Raw genomic sequence first — 17,881 nt, forward strand, 5'->3', positions numbered from 1 at the left:
TTGAAAAAAACGTCAGAGATGGCACGCTTCTGTCAACGGCCATTCTAAGCTGAATATGCCTGCCCTCGTCAGATCGCAGCCACTAAGCAGCTTGAGGCCGGGCCAGTACCGGCATGGGAGACTGGCTGGGAATCCCTGGTCCTGTTGACATTTTGTACGTTTTTTTTCCAAGCTTGCCCTTCCGAGTTTATCCTTCTTGAAAAGAACGTCAGAGATGGCACGCGTCCGTCAACGGCCATTCTAAGCTGAATATGCATTCCCTCGTCACATCGCAGCCGCTAAGCAGCTTGAGGCCGGGCCAGTACCGGCATAGGAGACTGGCTGGGAATCCCTGGTCCTGTTGACATTTTGTACATTTTTTTTCCAAGCTTGCCCTTCCGAGTTTATCCTTCTTGAAAAGAACGTCAGAGATGACACGCTTCCGTCAACGGCCATTCTAAGCTGAATATGCATGCCCTCGTCAGATCGCAGCCGCTAAGCAGCTTGAGGCCGGGCCAGTACCGGCATGGGAGACTGGCTGGGAATCCCTGGTCCTGTTGACATTTTGTACGTTTTATTTCCAAGCTTGCCCTTCCGAGTTTATCCTTCTTGAAAAGAACGTCAGAGATGGCACGCTTCCGTCAACGGCCATTCTAAGCTGAATATGCATGCCCTCGTCAGATCGCAGCCGCTAAGCAGCTTGAGGCCGGGCCAGTACCGGCATGGGAGACTGGCTGGGAATCCCTGGTCCTGTTGACATTTTGTATGTTTTTTTTCCAAGCTTGCCCTTCCGAGTTTATCCTTCTTGAAAAGAACGTCAGAGATGGCACGCGTCCGTCAACGGCCATTCTAAGCTGAATATGCATTCCCTCGTCACATCGCAGCCGCTAAGCAGCTTGAAGCCGGGCCAGTACCGGCATAGGAGACTGGCTGGGAATCCCTGGTCCTGTTGACATTTTGTACATTTTTTTTCCAAGCTTGCCCTTCCGAGTTTATCCTTCTTGAAAAGAACGTCAGAGATGGCACGCTTCCGTCAACGGCCATTCTAAGCTGAATATGCATTCCCTCGTCACATCGCAGCCGCTAAGCAGCTTGAGGCCGGGCCAGTACCGGCATAGGAGACTGGCTGGGAATCCCTGGTCCTGTTGACATTTTGTACGTTTTTTTTCCAAGCTTGCCCTTCCGAGTTTATCCTTCTTGAAAAAAACGTCAGAGATGGCACGCTTCTGTCAACGGCCATTCTAAGCTGAATATGCCTGCCCTCGTCAGATCGCAGCCACTAAGCAGCTTGAGGCCGGGCCAGTACCGGCATGGGAGACTGGCTGGGAATCCCTGGTCCTGTTGACATTTTGTACGTTTTTTTTCCAAGCTTGCCCTTCCGAGTTTATCCTTCTTGAAAAGAACGTCAGAGATGGCACGCGTCCGTCAACGGCCATTCTAAGCTGAATATGCATTCCCTCGTCACATCGCAGCCGCTAAGCAGCTTGAGGCCGGGCCAGTACCGGCATAGGAGACTGGCTGGGAATCCCTGGTCCTGTTGACATTTTGTACATTTTTTTTCCAAGCTTGCCCTTCCGAGTTTATCCTTCTTGAAAAGAACGTCAGAGATGACACGCTTCCGTCAACGGCCATTCTAAGCTGAATATGCATGCCCTCGTCAGATCGCAGCCGCTAAGCAGCTTGAGGCCGGGCCAGTACCGGCATGGGAGACTGGCTGGGAATCCCTGGTCCTGTTGACATTTTGTACGTTTTATTTCCAAGCTTGCCCTTCCGAGTTTATCCTTCTTGAAAAGAACGTCAGAGATGGCACGCTTCCGTCAACGGCCATTCTAAGCTGAATATGCATGCCCTCGTCAGATCGCAGCCGCTAAGCAGCTTGAGGCCGGGCCAGTACCGGCATGGGAGACTGGCTGGGAATCCCTGGTCCTGTTGACATTTTGTATGTTTTTTTTCCAAGCTTGCCCTTCCGAGTTTATCCTTCTTGAAAAGAACGTCAGAGATGGCACGCGTCCGTCAACGGCCATTCTAAGCTGAATATGCATTCCCTCGTCACATCGCAGCCGCTAAGCAGCTTGAAGCCGGGCCAGTACCTGCATAGGAGACTGGCTGGGAATCCCTGGTCCTGTTGACATTTTGTACATTTTTTTTCCAAGCTTGCCCTTCCGAGTTTATCCTTCTTGAAAAGAACGTCAGAGATGGCACGCTTCCGTCAACGGCCATTCTAAGATGAATATGCATGCCCTCGTCAGATCGCAGCCGCTAAGCAGCTTGAGGCCGGGCCAGTACCAGCATGGGAGACTGGCTGGGAATCCCTGGTCCTGTTGACATTTTGTACGTTTTATTTCCAAGCTTGCCCTTCCGAGTTTATCCTTCTTGAAAAGAACGTCAGAGATGGCACGCTTCCGTCAACGGCCATTCTAAGCTGAATATGCATGCCCTCGTCAGATCGCAGCCGCTAAGCAGCTTGAGGCCGGGCCAGTACCAGCATGGGAGACTGGCTGGGAATCCCTGGTCCTGTTGACATTTTGTACGTTTTTTTTCCAAGCTTGCCCTTCCGAGTTTATCCTTCTTGAAAAGAACGTCAGAGATGGCACGCTTCCGTCAACGGCCATTCTAAGCTGAATATGCATGCCCTCGTCACATCGCAGCAGCTTGAGGCCGGGCCAGTACCGGCATGGGAGACTGGCTGGGAATCCCTGGTCCTGTTGACATTTTGTACGTTTTATTTCCAAGCTTGCCCTTCCGAGTTTATCCTTCTTGAAAAGAACGTCAGAGATGGCACGCTTCTGTCAACGGCCATTCTAAGCTGAATATGCATTCCCTCGTCAGATCGCAGCCGCTAAGCAGCTTGAGGCCGGGCCAGTAACGGCATGGGAGACTGGCTGGGAATCCCTGGTCCTGTTGACATTTTGAATGTTTTTTTTCCAAGCTTGCCCTTCCGAGTTTATCCTTCTTGAAAAGAACGTCAGAGATGGCACGCTTCCGTCAACGGCCATTCTAAGCTGAATATGCATGCCCTCGTCAGATCGCAGCAGCTTGAGGCCGGGCCAGTACCGGCATGGGAGACTGGCTGGGAATCCCTGGTCCTGTTGACATTTTGTACGTTTTATTTCCAAGCTTGCCCTTCCGAGTTTATCCTTCTTGAAAAAAACGTCAGAGATGGCACGCTTCCGTCAACGGCCATTCTAAGCTGAATATGCATGCCCTCGTCAGATCGCAGCCGCTAAGCAGCTTGAGGCTGGGCCAGTACCGGCATGGGAGACTGGCTGGGAATCCCTGGTCCTGTTGACATTTTGTACGTTTTTTTTCCAAGCTTGCCCTTCCGAGTTTATCCTTCTTGAAAAAAACGTCAGAGATGGCACGCTTCCGTCAACGGCCATTCTAAGCTGAATATGCATGCCCTCGTCAGATCGCAGCTGCTAAGCAGCTTGAGGCCGGGCCAGTGCCGGCATGGGAGACTGGCTGGGAATCCCTGGTCCTGTTGACATTTTGTACGTTTTTTTTCCAAGCTTGCCCTTCCGAGTTTATCCTTCTTGAAAAGAACGTCAGAGATGGCACGCTTCCGTCAACGGCCATTCTAAGCTGAATATTCATGCCCTCGTCAGATCGCAGCAGCTTGAGGCCGGGCCAGTACCAGCATGGGAGACTGGCTGGGAATCCCTGGTCCTGTTGACATTTTGTACGTTTTATTTCCAAGCTTGCCCTTCCGAGTTTATCCTTCTTGAAAAGAACGTCAGAGATGGCACACTTCCGTCAATGGCCCTTCTAAGCTGAATATGCATGCCCTCATCAGATCGCAGCCGCTAAGCAGCCAGAGGCCGGGCCAGTACCGGCATGGGAGACTGGCTGGGAATCCCTGGTCCTGTTGACATTTTGTACGTTTTTTTTCCAAGCTTGCCCTTCCGAGTTTATCCTTCTTGAAAAAAACGTCAGAGATGGCACGCTTCTGTCAACGGCCATTCTAAGCTGAATATGCCTGCCCTCGTCAGATCGCAGCCACTAAGCAGCTTGAGGCCGGGCCAGTACCGGCATGGGAGACTGGCTGGGAATCCCTGGTCCTGTTGACATTTTGTACGTTTTTTTTCCAAGCTTGCCCTTCCGAGTTTATCCTTCTTGAAAAGAACGTCAGAGATGGCACGCGTCCGTCAACGGCCATTCTAAGCTGAATATGCATTCCCTCGTCACATCGCAGCCGCTAAGCAGCTTGAAGCCGGGCCAGTACCGGCATAGGAGACTGGCTGGGAATCCCTGGTCCTGTTGACATTTTGTACATTTTTTTTCCAAGCTTGCCCTTCCGAGTTTATCCTTCTTGAAAAGAACGTCAGAGATGGCACGCTTCCGTCAACGGCCATTCTAAGCTGAATATGCATGCCCTCGTCAGATCGCAGCCGCTAAGCAGCTTGAGGCCGGGCCAGTACCGGCATGGGAGACTGGCTGGGAATCCCTGGTCCTGTTGACATTTTGTACGTTTTATTTCCAAGCTTGCCCTTCCGAGTTTATCCTTCTTGAAAAGAACGTCAGAGATTGCACACTTCCGTCAATGGCCATTCTAAGCTAAATATGCATGCCCTCGTCAGATCGCAGCTGCTAAGCAGCCTGAGGCCGGGCCAGTACCGGCATGGGAGACTGGCTGGGAATCCCTGGTCCTGTTAACATTTTGTACGTTTTATTTCCAAGCTTGCCCTTCCGAGTTTATCCTTCTTGAAAAAAACGTCAGAGATGGCACACTTCCGTCAACGGCCATTCTAAGCTCAATATGCATGCCCTCGTCAGATCGCAGCTGCTAAGCAGCTTGAGGCCGGGCCAGTACCGGCATGGGAGACTGGCTGGGAATCCCTGGTCCTGTTGACATTTTGTACGTTTTATTTCCAAGCTTGCCCTTCCGAGTTTATCCTTCTTGAAAAGAACGTCAGAGATGGCACACTTCCGTCAATGGCCCTTCTAAGCTGAATATGCATGCCCTCATCAGATCGCAGCCGCTAAGCAGCCGGAGGCCGGGCCAGTACCGGCATGGGAGACTGGCTGGGAATCCCTGGTCCTGTTGACATTTTGTACGTTTTTTTTCCAAGCTTGCCCTTCCGAGTTTATCCTTCTTGAAAAAAACGTCAGAGATGGCACGCTTCTGTCAACGGCCATTCTAAGCTGAATATGCCTGCCCTCGTCAGATCGCAGCCACTAAGCAGCTTGAGGGCGGGCCAGTACCGGCATGGGAGACTGGCTGGGAATCCCTGGTCCTATTGACATTTTGTACGTTTTTTTTCCAAGCTTGCCCTTCCGAGTTTATCCTTCTTGAAAAGAACGTCAGAGATGGCACGCGTCCGTCAACGGCCATTCTAAGCTGAATATGCATTCCCTCGTCACATCGCAGCCGCTAAGCAGCTTGAGGCCGGGCCAGTACCGGCATAGGAGACTGGCTGGGAATCCCTGGTCCTGTTGACATTTTGTACATTTTTTTTCCAAGCTTGCCCTTCCGAGTTTATCCTTCTTGAAAAGAACGTCAGAGATGACACGCTTCCGTCAACGGCCATTCTAAGCTGAATATGCATGCCCTCGTCAGATCGCAGCCGCTAAGCAGCTTGAGGCCGGGCCAGTACCGGCATGGGAGACTGGCTGGGAATCCCTGGTCCTGTTGACATTTTGTACGTTTTATTTCCAAGCTTGCCCTTCCGAGTTTATCCTTCTTGAAAAGAACGTCAGAGATGGCACGCTTCCGTCAACGGCCATTCTAAGCTGAATATGCATGCCCTCGTCAGATCGCAGCCGCTAAGCAGCTTGAGGCCGGGCCAGTACCGGCATGGGAGACTGGCTGGGAATCCCTGGTCCTGTTGACATTTTGTATGTTTTTTTTCCAAGCTTGCCCTTCCGAGTTTATCCTTCTTGAAAAGAACGTCAGAGATGGCACGCGTCCGTCAACGGCCATTCTAAGCTGAATATGCATTCCCTCGTCACATCGCAGCCGCTAAGCAGCTTGAAGCCGGGCCAGTACCGGCATAGGAGACTGGCTGGGAATCCCTGGTCCTGTTGACATTTTGTACATTTTTTTTCCAAGCTTGCCCTTCCGAGTTTATCCTTCTTGAAAAGAACGTCAGAGATGGCACGCTTCCGTCAACGGCCATTCTAAGATGAATATGCATGCCCTCGTCAGATCGCAGCCGCTAAGCAGCTTGAGGCCGGGCCAGTACCAGCATGGGAGACTGGCTGGGAATCCCTGGTCCTGTTGACATTTTGTACGTTTTATTTCCAAGCTTGCCCTTCCGAGTTTATCCTTCTTGAAAAGAACGTCAGAGATGGCACGCTTCCGTCAACGGCCATTCTAAGCTGAATATGCATGCCCTCGTCAGATCGCAGCCGCTAAGCAGCTTGAGGCCGGGCCAGTACCGGCATGGGAGACTGGCTGGGAATCCCTGGTCCTGTTGACATTTTGTACGTTTTTTTTCCAAGCTTGCCCTTCCGAGTTTATCCTTCTTGAAAAGAACGTCAGAGATGGCACGCTTCCGTCAACGGCCATTCTAAGCTGAATATGCATGCCCTTGTCACATCGCAGCAGCTTGAGGCCGGGCCAGTACCGGCATGGGAGACTGGCTGGGAATCCCTGGTCCTGTTGACATTTTGTACGTTTTATTTCCAAGCTTGCCCTTCCGAGTTTATCCTTCTTGAAAAGAACGTCAGAGATGGCACGCTTCTGTCAACGGCCATTCTAAGCTGAATATGCATTCCCTCGTCAGATCGCAGCCGCTAAGCAGCTTGAGGCCGGGCCAGTACCGGCATGGGAGACTGGCTGGGAATCCTTGGTCCTGTTGACATTTTGAATGTTTTTTTTCCAAGCTTGCCCTTCCGAGTTTATCCTTCTTGAAAAGAACGTCAGAGATGGCACGCTTCCGTCAACGGCCATTCTAAGCTGAATATGCATGCCCTCGTCAGATCGCAGCAGCTTGAGGCCGGGCCAGTACCGGCATGGGAGACTGGCTGGGAATCCCTGGTCCTGTTGACATTTTGTACGTTTTATTTCCAAGCTTGCCCTTCCGAGTTTATCCTTCTTGAAAAAAACGTCAGAGATGGCACGCTTCCGTCAACGGCCATTCTAAGCTGAATATGCATGCCCTCGTCAGATCGCAGCCGCTAAGCAGCTTGAGGCTGGGCCAGTACCGGCATGGGAGACTGGCTGGGAATCCCTGGTCCTGTTGACATTTTGTACGTTTTTTTTCCAAGCTTGCCCTTCCGAGTTTATCCTTCTTGAAAAAAACGTCAGAGATGGCACGCTTCCGTCAACGGCCATTCTAAGCTGAATATGCATGCCCTCGTCAGATCGCAGCTGCTAAGCAGCTTGAGGCCGGGCCAGTGCCGGCATGGGAGACTGGCTGGGAATCCCTGGTCCTGTTGACATTTTGTACGTTTTTTTTCCAAGCTTGCCCTTCCGAGTTTATCCTTCTTGAAAAGAACGTCAGAGATGGCACGCTTCCGTCAACGGCCATTCTAAGCTGAATATGCATGCCCTCGTCAGATCGCAGCAGCTTGAGGCCGGGCCAGTACCAGCATGGGAGACTGGCTGGGAATCCCTGGTCCTGTTGACATTTTGTACGTTTTATTTCCAAGCTTGCCCTTCCGAGTTTATCCTTCTTGAAAAGAACGTCAGAGATGGCACACTTCCGTCAATGGCCCTTCTAAGCTGAATATGCATGCCCTCATCAGATCGCAGCCGCTAAGCAGCCAGAGGCCGGGCCAGTACCGGCATGGGAGACTGGCTGGGAATCCCTGGTCCTGTTGACATTTTGTACGTTTTTTTTCCAAGCTTGCCCATCCGAGTTTATCCTTCTTGAAAAAAACGTCAGAGATGGCATGCTTCTGTCAACGGCCATTCTAAGCTGAATATGCCTGCCCTCGTCAGATCGCAGCCACTAAGCAGCTTGAGGCCGGGCCAGTACCAGCATGGGAGACTGGCTGGGAATCCCTGGTCCTGTTGACATTTTGTACGTTTTTTTTCCAAGCTTGCCCTTCCGAGTTTATCCTTCTTGAAAAGAACGTCAGAGATGGCACGCGTCCGTCAACGGCCATTCTAAGCTGAATATGCATTCCCTCGTCACATCGCAGCCGCTAAGCAGCTTGAAGCCGGGCCAGTACCGGCATAGGAGACTGGCTGGGAATCCCTGGTCCTGTTGACATTTTGTACATTTTTTTTCCAAGCTTGCCCTTCCGAGTTTATCCTTCTTGAAAAGAACGTCAGAGATGGCACGCTTCCGTCAACGGCCATTCTAAGATGAATATGCATGCCCTCGTCAGATCGCAGCCGCTAAGCAGCTTGAGGCTGGGCCAGTACCAGCATGGGAGACTGGCTGGGAATCCCTGGTCCTGTTGACATTTTGTACGTTTTATTTCCAAGCTTGCCCTTCCGAGTTTATCCTTCTTGAAAAAAACGTCAGAGATGGCACGCTTCTGTCAACGGCCATTCTAAGCTGAATATGCCTGCCCTCGTCAGATCGCAGCCACTAAGCAGCTTGAGGGCGGGCCAGTACCGGCATGGGAGACTGGCTGGGAATCCCTGGTCCTATTGACATTTTGTACGTTTTTTTTCCAAGCTTGCCCTTCCGAGTTTATCCTTCTTGAAAAGAACGTCAGAGATGGCACGCGTCCGTCAACGGCCATTCTAAGCTGAATATGCATTCCCTCGTCACATCGCAGCCGCTAAGCAGCTTGAGGCCGGGCCAGTACCGGCATAGGAGACTGGCTGGGAATCCCTGGTCCTGTTGACATTTTGTACATTTTTTTTCCAAGCTTGCCCTTCCGAGTTTATCCTTCTTGAAAAGAACGTCAGAGATGACACGCTTCCGTCAACGGCCATTCTAAGCTGAATATGCATGCCCTCGTCAGATCGCAGCCGCTAAGCAGCTTGAGGCCGGGCCAGTACCGGCATGGGAGACTGGCTGGGAATCCCTGGTCCTGTTGACATTTTGTACGTTTTATTTCCAAGCTTGCCCTTCCAAGTTTATCCTTCTTGAAAAGAACGTCAGAGATGGCACGCTTCCGTCAACGGCCATTCTAAGCTGAATATGCATGCCCTCGTCAGATCGCAGCCGCTAAGCAGCTTGAGGCCGGGCCAGTACCGGCATGGGAGACTGGCTGGGAATCCCTGGTCCTGTTGACATTTTGTATGTTTTTTTTCCAAGCTTGCCCTTCCGAGTTTATCCTTCTTGAAAAGAACGTCAGAGATGGCACGCGTCCGTCAACGGCCATTCTAAGCTGAATATGCATTCCCTCGTCACATCGCAGCCGCTAAGCAGCTTGAAGCCGGGCCAGTACCGGCATAGGAGACTGGCTGGGAATCCCTGGTCCTGTTGACATTTTGTACATTTTTTTTCCAAGCTTGCCCTTCCGAGTTTATCCTTCTTGAAAAGAACGTCAGAGATGGCACGCTTCCGTCAACGGCCATTCTAAGATGAATATGCATGCCCTCGTCAGATCGCAGCCGCTAAGCAGCTTGAGGCCGGGCCAGTACCAGCATGGGAGACTGGCTGGGAATCCCTGGTCCTGTTGACATTTTGTACGTTTTATTTCCAAGCTTGCCCTTCCGAGTTTATCCTTCTTGAAAAGAACGTCAGAGATGGCACGCTTCCGTCAACGGCCATTCTAAGCTGAATATGCATGCCCTCGTCAGATCGCAGCCGCTAAGCAGCTTGAGGCCGGGCCAGTACCGGCATGGGAGACTGGCTGGGAATCCCTGGTCCTGTTGACATTTTGTACGTTTTTTTTCCAAGCTTGCCCTTCCGAGTTTATCCTTCTTGAAAATAACGTCAGAGATGGCACGCTTCCGTCAACGGCCATTCTAAGCTGAATATGCATGCCCTCGTCACATCGCAGCAGCTTGAGGCCGGGCCAGTACCGGCATGGGAGACTGGCTGGGAATCCCTGGTCCTGTTGACATTTTGTAAGTTTTATTTCCAAGCTTGCCCTTCCGAGTTTATCCTTCTTGAAAAGAACGTCAGAGATGGCACGCTTCTGTCAACGGCCATTCTAAGCTGAATATGCATTCCCTCGTCAGATCGCAGCCGCTAAGCAGCTTGAGGCCGGGCCAGTACCGGCATGGGAGACTGGCTGGGAATCCTTGGTCCTGTTGACATTTTGAATGTTTTTTTTCCAAGCTTGCCCTTCCGAGTTTATCCTTCTTGAAAAGAACGTCAGAGATGGCACGCTTCCGTCAACGGCCATTCTAAGCTGAATATGCATGCCCTCGTCAGATCGCAGCAGCTTGAGGCCGGGCCAGTACCGGCATGGGAGACTGGCTGGGAATCCCTGGTCCTGTTGACATTTTGTACGTTTTATTTCCAAGCTTGCCCTTCCGAGTTTATCCTTCTTGAAAAAAACGTCAGAGATGGCACGCTTCCGTCAACGGCCATTCTAAGCTGAATATGCATGCCCTCGTCAGATCGCAGCCGCTAAGCAGCTTGAGGCTGGGCCAGTACCGGCATGGGAGACTGGCTGGGAATCCCTGGTCCTGTTGACATTTTGTACGTTTTTTTTCCAAGCTTGCCCTTCCGAGTTTATCCTTCTTGAAAAAAACGTCAGAGATGGCACGCTTCCGTCAACGGCCATTCTAAGCTGAATATGCATGCCCTCGTCAGATCGCAGCTGCTAAGCAGCTTGAGGCCGGGCCAGTGCCGGCATGGGAGACTGGCTGGGAATCCCTGGTCCTGTTGACATTTTGTACGTTTTTTTTCCAAGCTTGCCCTTCCGAGTTTATCCTTCTTGAAAAGAACGTCAGAGATGGCACGCTTCTGTCAACGGCCATTCTAAGCTGAATATGCATGCCCTCGTCAGATCGCAGCAGCTTGAGGCCGGGCCAGTACCAGCATGGGAGACTGGCTGGGAATCCCTGGTCCTGTTGACATTTTGTACGTTTTATTTCCAAGCTTGCCCTTCCGAGTTTATCCTTCTTGAAAAGAACGTCAGAGATGGCACACTTCCGTCAATGGCCCTTCTAAGCTGAATATGCATGCCCTCATCAGATCGCAGCCGCTAAGCAGCCAGAGGCCGGGCCAGTACCGGCATGGGAGACTGGCTGGGAATCCCTGGTCCTGTTGACATTTTGTACGTTTTTTTTCCAAGCTTGCCCATCCGAGTTTATCCTTCTTGAAAAAAACGTCAGAGATGGCACGCTTCTGTCAACGGCCATTCTAAGCTGAATATGCCTGCCCTCGTCAGATCGCAGCCACTAAGCAGCTTGAGGCCGGGCCAGTACCGGCATGGGAGACTGGCTGGGAATCCCTGGTCCTGTTGACATTTTGTACGTTTTTTTTCCAAGCTTGCCCTTCCGAGTTTATCCTTCTTGAAAAGAACGTCAGAGATGGCACGCGTCCGTCAACGGCCATTCTAAGCTGAATATGCATTCCCTCGTCACATCGCAGCCGCTAAGCAGCTTGAAGCCGGGCCAGTACCGGCATAGGAGACTGGCTGGGAATCCCTGGTCCTGTTGACATTTTGTACATTTTTTTTCCAAGCTTGCCCTTCCGAGTTTATCCTTCTTGAAAAGAACGTCAGAGATGGCACGCTTCCGTCAACGGCCATTCTAAGATGAATATGCATGCCCTCGTCAGATCGCAGCCGCTAAGCAGCTTGAGGCTGGGCCAGTACCAGCATGGGAGACTGGCTGGGAATCCCTGGTCCTGTTGACATTTTGTACGTTTTATTTCCAAGCTTGCCCTTCCGAGTTTATCCTTCTTGAAAAGAACGTCAGAGATGGCACGCTTCCGTCAACGGCCATTCTAAGCTGAATATGCATGCCCTCGTCAGATCGCAGCCGCTAAGCAGCTTGAGGCCGGGCCAGTACCGGCATGGGAGACTGGCTGGGAATCCCTGGTCCTGTTGACATTTTGTACGTTTTATTTCCAAGCTTGCCCTTCCGAGTTTATCCTTCTTGAAAAGAACGTCAGAGATTGCACACTTCCGTCAATGGCCATTCTAAGCTAAATATGCATTCCCTTGTCAGATCGCAGCTGCTAAGCAGCCTGAGGCCGGGCCAGTACCGGCATGGGAGACTGGCTGGGAATCCCTGGTCCTGTTAACATTTTGTACGTTTTATTTCCAAGCTTGCCCTTCCGAGTTTATCCTTCTTGAAAAAAACGTCAGAGATGGCACACTTCCGTCAACGGCCATTCTAAGCTGAATATGCATGCCCTCGTCAGATCGCAGCTGCTAAGCAGCTTGAGGCCGGGCCAGTACCGGCATGGGAGACTGGCTGGGAATCCCTGGTCCTGTTGACATTTTGTACGTTTTATTTCCAAGCTTGCCCTTCCGAGTTTATCCTTCTTGAAAAGAACGTCAGAGATGGCACACTTCCGTCAATGGCCCTTCTAAGCTGAATATGCATGCCCTCATCAGATCGCAGCCGCTAAGCAGCCGGAGGCCGGGCCAGTACCGGCATGGGAGACTGGCTGGGAATCCCTGGTCCTGTTGACATTTTGTACGTTTTTTTTCCAAGCTTGCCCTTCCGAGTTTATCCTTCTTGAAAAAAACGTCAGAGATGGCACGCTTCTGTCAACGGCCATTCTAAGCTGAATATGCCTGCCCTCGTCAGATCGCAGCCACTAAGCAGCTTGAGGCCGGGCCAGTACCGGCATGGGAGACTGGCTGGGAATCCCTGGTCCTGTTGACATTTTGTACGTTTTTTTTCCAAGCTTGCCCTTCCGAGTTTATCCTTCTTGAAAAGAACGTCAGAGATGGCACGCGTCCGTCAACGGCCATTCTAAGCTGAATATGCATTCCCTCGTCACATCGCAGCCGCTAAGCAGCTTGAGGCCGGGCCAGTACCGGCATAGGAGACTGGCTGGGAATCCCTGGTCCTGTTGACATTTTGTACATTTTTTTTCCAAGCTTGCCCTTCCGAGTTTATCCTTCTTGAAAAGAACGTCAGAGATGACACGCTTCTGTCAACGGCCATTCTAAGCTGAATATGCATGCCCTCGTCAGATCGCAGCCGCTAAGCAGCTTGAGGCCGGGCCAGTACCGGCATGGGAGACTGGCTGGGAATCCCTGGTCCTGTTGACATTTTGTACGTTTTTTTTCCAAGCTTGCCCTTCCGAGTTTATCCTTCTTGAAAAAAACGTCAGAGATGGCACGCTTCTGTCAACGGCCATTCTAAGCTGAATATGCCTGCCCTCGTCAGATCGCAGCCACTAAGCAGCTTGAGGCCGGGCCAGTACCGGCATGGGAGACTGGCTGGGAATCCCTGGTCCTGTTGACATTTTGTACGTTTTTTTTCCAAGCTTGCCCTTCCGAGTTTATCCTTCTTGAAAAGAACGTCAGAGATGGCACGCGTCCGTCAACGGCCATTCTAAGCTGAATATGCATTCCCTCGTCACATCGCAGCCGCTAAGCAGCTTGAGGCCGGGCCAGTACCGGCATAGGAGACTGGCTGGGAATCCCTGGTCCTGTTGACATTTTGTACATTTTTTTTCCAAGCTTGCCCTTCCGAGTTTATCCTTCTTGAAAAGAACGTCAGAGATGACACGCTTCCGTCAACGGCCATTCTAAGCTGAATATGCATGCCCTCGTCAGATCGCAGCCGCTAAGCAGCTTGAGGCCGGGCCAGTACCGGCATGGGAGACTGGCTGGGAATCCCTGGTCCTGTTGACATTTTGTACGTTTTATTTCCAAGCTTGCCCTTCCGAGTTTATCCTTCTTGAAAAGAACGTCAGAGATGGCACGCTTCCGTCAACGGCCATTCTAAGCTGAATATGCATGCCCTCGTCAGATCGCAGCCGCTAAGCAGCTTGAGGCCGGGCCAGTACCGGCATGGGAGACTGGCTGGGAATCCCTGGTCCTGTTGACATTTTGTATGTTTTTTTTCCAAGCTTGCCCTTCCGAGTTTATCCTTCTTGAAAAGAACGTCAGAGATGGCACGCGTCCGTCAACGGCCATTCTAAGCTGAATATGCATTCCCTCGTCACATCGCAGCCGCTAAGCAGCTTGAAGCCGGGCCAGTACCGGCATAGGAGACTGGCTGGGAATCCCTGGTCCTGTTGACATTTTGTACATTTTTTTTCCAAGCTTGCCCTTCCGAGTTTATCCTTCTTGAAAAGAACGTCAGAGATGGCACGCTTCCGTCAACGGCCATTCTAAGATGAATATGCATGCCCTTGTCAGATCGCAGCCGCTAAGCAGCTTGAGGCCGGGCCAGTACCAGCATGGGAGACTGGCTGGGAATCCCTGGTCCTGTTGACATTTTGTACGTTTTATTTCCAAGCTTGCCCTTCCGAGTTTATCCTTCTTGAAAAGAACGTCAGAGATGGCACGCTTCCGTCAACGGCCATTCTAAGCTGAATATGCATGCCCTCGTCAGATCGCAGCCGCTAAGCAGCTTGAGGCCGGGCCAGTACCGGCATGGGAGACTGGCTGGGAATCCCTGGTCCTGTTGACATTTTGTACGTTTTTTTTCCAAGCTTGCCCTTCCGAGTTTATCCTTCTTGAAAAGAACGTCAGAGATGGCACGCTTCCGTCAACGGCCATTCTAAGCTGAATATGCATGCCCTCGTCACATCGCAGCAGCTTGAGGCCGGGCCAGTACCGGCATGGGAGACTGGCTGGGAATCCCTGGTCCTGTTGACATTTTGTACGTTTTATTTCCAAGCTTGCCCTTCCGAGTTTATCCTTCTTGAAAAGAACGTCAGAGATGGCACACTTCCGTCAATGGCCCTTCTAAGCTGAATATGCATGCCCTCATCAGATCGCAGCCGCTAAGCAGCCAGAGGCCGGGCCAGTACCGGCATGGGAGACTGGCTGGGAATCCCTGGTCCTGTTGACATTTTGTACGTTTTTTTTCCAAGCTTGCCCTTCCGAGTTTATCCTTCTTGAAAAAAACGTCAGAGATGGCACGCTTCTGTCAACGGCCATTCTAAGCTGAATATGCCTGCCCTCGTCAGATCGCAGCCACTAAGCAGCTTGAGGCCGGGCCAGTACCGGCATGGGAGACTGGCTGGGAATCCCTGGTCCTGTTGACATTTTGTACGTTTTTTTTCCAAGCTTGCCCTTCCGAGTTTATCCTTCTTGAAAAGAACGTCAGAGATGGCACGCGTCCGTCAACGGCCATTCTAAGCTGAATATGCATTCCCTCGTCACATCGCAGCCGCTAAGCAGCTTGAAGCCGGGCCAGTACCGGCATAGGAGACTGGCTGGGAATCCCTGGTCCTGTTGACATTTTGTACATTTTTTTTCCAAGCTTGCCCTTCCGAGTTTATCCTTCTTGAAAAGAACGTCAGAGATGGCACGCTTCCGTCAACGGCCATTCTAAGATGAATATGCATGCCCTCGTCAGATCGCAGCCGCTAAGCAGCTTGAGGCTGGGCCAGTACCGGCATGGGAGACTGGCTGGGAATCCCTGGTCCTGTTGACATTTTGTACGTTTTTTTTCCAAGCTTGCCCTTCCGAGTTTATCCTTCTTGAAAAAAACGTCAGAGATGGCACGCTTCCGTCAACGGCCATTCTAAGCTGAATATGCATGCCCTCGTCAGATCGCAGCTGCTAAGCAGCTTGAGGCCGGGCCAGTGCCGGCATGGGAGACTGGCTGGGAATCCCTGGTCCTGTTGACATTTTGTACGTTTTTTTTCCAAGCTTGCCCTTCCGAGTTTATCCTTCTTGAAAAGAACGTCAGAGATGGCACACTTCCGTCAACGGCCATTCTAAGCTGAATATGCATGCCCTCGTCAGATCGCAGCTGCTAAGCAGCTTGAGGCCGGGCCAGTACCGGCATGGGAGACTGGCTGGGAATCCCTGGTCCTGTTGACATTTTGTACGTTTTATTTCCAAGCTTGCCCTTCCGAGTTTATCCTTCTTGAAAAGAACGTCAGAGATGGCACGCTTCTGTCAACGGCCATTCTAAGCTGAATATGCCTGCCCTCGTCAGATCGCAGCCACTAAGCAGCTTGAGGCCGGGCCAGTACCGGCATGGGAGACTGGCTGGGAATCCCTGGTCCTGTTGACATTTTGTACGTTTTTTTTCCAAGCTTGCCCTTCCGAGTTTATCCTTCTTGAAAAGAACGTCAGAGATGGCACGCGTCCGTCAACGGCCATTCTAAGCTGAATATGCATTCCCTCGTCACATCGCAGCCGCTAAGCAGCTTGAGGCCGGGCCAGTACCGGCATAGGAGACTGGCTGGGAATCCCTGGTCCTGTTGACATTTTGTACATTTTTTTTCCAAGCTTGCCATTCCGAGTTTATCCTTCTTGAAAAGAACGTCAGAGATGACACGCTTCTGTCAACGGCCATTCTAAGCTGAATATGCATTCCCTCGTCAGATCGCAGCCGCTAAGCAGCTTGAGGCCGGGCCAGTACCGGCATGGGAGACTGGCTGGGAATCCCTGGTCCTGTTGACATTTTGTACGTTTTATTTCCAAGCTTGCCCTTCCGAGTTTATCCTTCTTGAAAAGAACGTCAGAGATGGCACGCTTCCGTCAACGGCCATTCTAAGCTGAATATGCATGCCCTCGTCAGATCGCAGCCGCTAAGCAGCTTGAGGCCGGGCCAGTACCGGCATGGGAGACTGGCTGGGAATCCCTGGTCCTGTTGACATTTTGTATGTTTTTTTTCCAAGCTTGCCCTTCCGAGTTTATCCTTCTTGAAAAGAACGTCAGAGATGGCACGCGTCCGTCAACGGCCATTCTAAGCTGAATATGCATTCCCTCGTCACATCGCAGCCGCTAAGCAGCTTGAAGCCGGGCCAGTACCGGCATAGGAGACTGGCTGGGAATCCCTGGTCCTGTTGACATTTTGTACATTTTTTTTCCAAGCTTGCCCTTCCGAGTTTATCCTTCTTGAAAAGAACGTCAGAGATGGCACGCTTCCGTCAACGGCCATTCTAAGATGAATATGCATGCCCTCGTCAGATCGCAGCAGCTTGAGGCCGGGCCAGTACCAGCATGGGAGACTGGCTGGGAATCCCTGGTCCTGTTGACATTTTGTACGTTTTATTTCCAAGCTTGCCCTTCCGAGTTTATCCTTCTTGAAAAGAACGTCAGAGATGGCACACTTCCGTCAATGGCCCTTCTAAGCTGAATATGCATGCCCTCATCAGATCGCAGCCGCTAAGCAGCCAGAGGCCGGGCCAGTACCGGCATGGGAGACTGGCTGGGAATCCCTGGTCCTGTTGACATTTTGTACGTTTTTTTTCCAAGCTTGCCCTTCCGAGTTTATCCTTCTTGAAAAAAACGTCAGAGATGGCACGCTTCTGTCAACGGCCATTCTAAGCTGAATATGCCTGCCCTCGTCAGATCGCAGCCACTAAGCAGCTTGAGGCCGGGCCAGTACCGGCATGGGAGACTGGCTGGGAATCCCTGGTCCTGTTGACATTTTGTACGTTTTTTTTCCAAGCTTGCCCTTCCGAGTTTATCCTTCTTGAAAAGAACGTCAGAGATGGCACGCGTCCGTCAACGGCCATTCTAAGCTGAATATGCATTCCCTCGTCACATCGCAGCCGCTAAGCAGCTTGAAGCCGGGCCAGTACCGGCATAGGAGACTGGCTGGGAATCCCTGGTCCTGTTGACATTTTGTACATTTTTTTTCCAAGCTTGCCCTTCCGAGTTTATCCTTCTTGAAAAGAACGTCAGAGATGGCACGCTTCCGTCAACGGCCATTCTAAGATGAATATGCATGCCCTCGTCAGATCGCAGCCGCTAAGCAGCTTGAGGCTGGGCCAGTACCAGCATGGGAGACTGGCTGGGAATCCCTGGTCCTGTTAACATTTTGTACGTTTTATTTCCAAGCTTGCCCTTCCGAGTTTATCCTTCTTGAAAAAAACGTCAGAGATGGCACACTTCCGTCAACGGCCATTCTAAGCTGAATATGCATGCCCTCGTCAGATCGCAGCTGCTAAGCAGCTTGAGGCCGGGCCAGTACCGGCATGGGAGACTGGCTGGGAAT

The sequence above is a fragment of the Dendrobates tinctorius genome, unplaced genomic scaffold (assembly GCF_039654945.1).
Source record: "Dendrobates tinctorius isolate UK_male_01 unplaced genomic scaffold, ASM3965494v1 ptg000011l, whole genome shotgun sequence".
Classification (NCBI taxonomy): domain Eukaryota; kingdom Metazoa; phylum Chordata; class Amphibia; order Anura; family Dendrobatidae; genus Dendrobates; species Dendrobates tinctorius.